Genomic DNA, 4,778 nt, shown 5'->3' on the forward strand with positions numbered 1-4,778 from the left:
TTAAACACAATCCCATAGAGAATACGTTTTTCTCAAAAACGATTTTCTAAAAGGATTTTGGTTTGTTAAAAGCTTCATGCTAAAAAACATATTAGTACCTAGGTGAATCTAGGTTGCATGCTGATACACATCTGGGGATCATCTCACATCATGTTTATGTATCTATCTTCATGCACGCATGCAAGATTATGATGTACCTACCTCGAATTCAGAAAATCTATCGAAAAGCTCTCTCATAATGTATCTACCAACCAAATCCTTCTACGTATGCCACACCAACATGCAGCTACACCAGCCCTTTCTTTTTAGAGAGAGAGGGGTATGAAGGAGGAAGAAGGAAGAGGGAGATAGAGATAGAGATAGAGATAGGAAAATAAAATAAAATATAGAACTAAGAGGGGCGTGTGAGATTAGGGAGGAAGCTCCTTGTTTATGGTTCTATCATGGGGTTTCCTAATTTCATAAGGAAACTCCTCCTAAATACTATCCAATTTGAATTTCATTTTATTTTAATGTACATTTAAAATTTTTAGCTAATTAGGATTCCAAAATAAAACTCATTAGCTAATTAATAAAATAGGAAACAAATTAGCTTGTTTGACTTTTTAGCTTAAGTAAAAGATTTTGGGCAAGTAAGAGGGGCCCACATTGGAAAGCATCCCACCCTATGGGTCCAACTTACCAATTTAAATTCAGATGAAACTCTAAATCCAATTAAGTTTCAAATTAAATTCGTATTGAAATTCACTCTAAATTCAGATTTAAATTCAAATTGGAATTCAAAACCAAATTGAAATTATATGAATGGGATAATAAACTTTTGAATGGGCCCCAACATTTTTTCCAAAGCATTCACAGCTTTTGTTTGTGTACGAGCCATCTATTCATTGTAACTTAAATGCTCTTCATCGTGAGCATGAGCAACGATATATGCAAACCAACTAAGTGGTTTGATCTTTGATGGCATTCTTCACTACAGATGAGCGATATAACACTAGACTTTGAAGGACCAGTAGAGGCATTAGATTTTGAGGGACCCGTACGAGCACTAAATTTTGAAGAACTAGTACAGAGCACTGAATTTAATGGACTAGTACGAACACTAGATTTTGAAGGACCAATACGAGCACTAGATTTTGAAGGAACAGTACGAGCATTGAATTTTGAAGGAACAGTACGAGCACTGAATTTTGAAGGACTAGCACAGGCACTGGATTTTGAAGGACCAACACGAGCACTGAATTTTAAAGGACAAACACGAGCACTGGATTTTGAAGGACCAGTACGAGCACTAGATTTTGAAAGACCAGTACGAGCACTGGATTTTGAAAGACCAGCACGAGCAATGGATTTTGAAGGACCAACACTGGATTTTGAAGGACCAGTATGAGCACTAGATTTTGAAGGACCAGCACGAGCACTGGATTTTAAAGGGCCAGTGCAAGCACTGGATTTTGAAGAACAAACACGAGCACTGGATTTTGAAGGACCAGTACAAGAACTGGTTTTTAAAGGACCAACACGAGCACTAGGTTTTGAATGACCATTACATGCACTGGATTTTGAAGGACCAGTATAAGCACTGGATTTTGATGGACCAGCACAAGCACTGGATTTTAAAAAATCAGTACCAACACTAGATTTTGAAGGACCAACACAAGGATTGAATTTTGAAGGACTAGTGCAAGCACTAGATTTTCAAGGACCAGCACGAGCACTAGATTTTGAAGGACCAGTACAAGCACTGGATTTTGAAAGACCAATACGAGCATTGAATTTTGAAGGACCAGCACGAGCATTGGATTTTGAAGAACCAACACAAGCATTGGATTTTAAAGGACTAGTACATGCATTGGATTTTGAAGGACCAATATAAGCACTGGATTTTGATGGACCAGCACGAGCACTAGATTTTGAAGCACCAACACAAGCACTAGATTTTGAAGGACCAGTAAAATCACTGGATTTTGAAGGACCAATACGGGTGCTGGATTTTAAACGACCAGTACGAGCACTGAATTTTGAAAGACCAGCACAATCACTAAATTTTCAAAGAGCAACACTAGCACTCAATTTTGAAGGACCAGTACGAGCATTGGATTTTGAAGGACCAACACGAGCATTGGATTTTGAAGGACCAGTATGAGCACTAGATTTTGAAGGACCAGTACGAGTACTTGATTTTAAAGGACCAGCATGAGCACTGAATTTTGAAGCACAAGCACTGGATTTTGAAGGATCAATATGAGCACTGAATTTTGAAGGGCCAGCACGAGCACTGGATTTTGAAGGACCAGTACGAGCATTGTATTTTAAAGGACCAGTACGAGCACTAGATTTTGAAGGACCAGTATAAGCACTAGATTTTGAAGGACCAGTACGAGCACTGGATTTTAAAGGACTAGTATGAGGACTGAATTTTAGAGGACCAGCACGAGCACTAGATTTTGAAGGACCAGCATGAGCACTGAATTTTGAAGGACCAACATAAGCATTGGATTTTGAAGGACCAATACGAGCATTGGATTTTGAAGGACCAGTATGAGCACTAAATTTTGATGGACCAGCACGAGCAATAGATTTTAAAGGACAAGCACGATCACTGAATTTTGAGGGACCAACACGAGCAACGGATTTTGAAGGACCAGCATGAGCACTGGATTTTAAAGGACCAACACGAGCACTAGATTTTAAAGGACCAGTATGAGCACTGGATTTTGAAGGACCAACATGAGCACTGGATTTTGAAGGACCAACACGAGCACTGGATTTTGAAGGACCAACACGAGCACTGGATTTTGAAGTACCATTACGAGCACTGGATTTTGAAGGGCCAGTGCGAGCACTGGATTTTGAAGGACCAATACGAGCATTGGATTTTGAAGGACCAACATGAGCACTAGATTTTGAAGGACCAGCACTGGATTTTGAAGGACTAGCGCAATCACTAGATTTTAATGAACCAGCACGAGCAATGGATTTTGAAGGACCATTACGAGCACTAGATTTTGAATGACCAACACGAGCACTAAATTTTAAAGGACTAGTACGAGTACTAAATTTTGAAGGACCAGCATGAGCACTCGATTTTGAAGAACCATCACGATCATTGGATTTTGAAGGATCAACACTGGATTTTAAAGGATCAACACAAGCACTAGATTTTAAAGAACCAGTACGAGCACTGGATTTTAAAGGACCAGTATGAGCAATGAATTTTAAAGGACCAGTACAATAACTGGATTTTAAAGGACCAACACGAGCACTAGATTTTGAAGTACCAGCATGCGCACTAGATTTTGCAGGACCAACACGAGCACTAGATTTTGAAGGACCAACACGAGAACTAGATTTTGAAGGACCAACACGAGCACTGGATTTTAAAGGACCAGTACGAGCATGGGATTTTGAAGAACCAACACGAGCACTGGATTTTGAAGGACTACTACAAGCACTGAATTTTGAAGGGCCAGTAAGAGCATTGGATTTTGAAGGACCAGTATGAGTATTGAATTTTGAAGGACCGGTACAAGCACTGGATTTTGAAGGACCAATATGAACACTAGATTTTATGAAAATGACCGGTTTTGATGAAGATAATCAACTCGAGGGTTGAATTTGAAAAGGACCGATAGAGAGGTTCAATATGAGGGTTGAATTGGAAAAAGACCATTTTTAATAAAGAGGATCAATCTGAGGATTGATTTGAAAAGAACTAGTAGAATTGGTTTTTGAAAAAGAAGTTCAACGCGAGGGTTGAATTTGAAAAAGACCGATAGAGAGGTTCAACGTAAGGGTTGAAATGGAAAAGGACCGGTGAAAACCCGTTTTTGAAATAAAGGACAACCCGAGGGTTGTTTTTGAAAAGACCAGTACTTTGGAAACGCTTGGTGATCATGACGGGGATTTTGTAAAATTTTTAAAAAAGGTTCATGATTTTGGACAAACCCCTATAGGTAGCCCTATCGCTCCTACGAATGATCTCAGGATTGTCCCTTATCCTGAATGGGGAAGAAGAGAAATTAATCATGATATCTTGAAAATTGATGTTGATGAATCTTTCGATCATGCCATATACATAAGTTGTTCGGGGCAAAAACAAGATTTCGTAATAAATGATGCATGAGTGTAGCAAAGAAAATGGATGTTGGCCACCATGAATATGAAGAAAAAAGATACTTTATTGATGAAGTGTTAACAAATGACTGGAGACTGAAGTGACAAACTAAGGAGAACATAAAAAGAAACTAGGACTAAAATGATAAAAGAACAAGAAAACATTGGCATTGCAACTTTTAATTTGTCCCCTTGACAAAAATAGCTCATTTGCACTGGTCTTTCTAAATCAGGAGACGTTTGGCTGACTCTCCTCCTCATTTTCTACAAGTAGATTCTTATTGATGCAATCCTGAACAATATTCTTTAAAACAAAGCAATTCTTGGTATCATGCCCCATCGCTCGATAGAATTTACAGAATTGATCCTTTCATTTCCCCAAAGTAACAGGAGGATCGACAATCTTTGAAAGTTTGATTATCCCTTTAGACAACATGTATTCAAGAACCTTTTCAAGAGGTTGATCTAAAGGAGTAAACTTGCGGTCATAATCCCAACTGTCACGCTTTCGCCTTTCCTGAGTATTTGTTTTCTGATGGGGGCTGGACTGGGGAGGCTTATCGCTCTACTTGAAGGTGTTGCCCCTTTTGCCTTCATTATTGTTTTTATCGGGCTTAGAACCTTCTGAATAGTTGCTGTTAGAATTCTTACCACCCTTATTG

The sequence above is a fragment of the Nuphar pumila genome, chromosome 2 (genome assembly GCF_984573655.1).
Source record: "Nuphar pumila chromosome 2, dmNupPumi1.hap1.1, whole genome shotgun sequence".
In the NCBI taxonomy this organism is placed as follows: domain Eukaryota; kingdom Viridiplantae; phylum Streptophyta; class Magnoliopsida; order Nymphaeales; family Nymphaeaceae; genus Nuphar; species Nuphar pumila.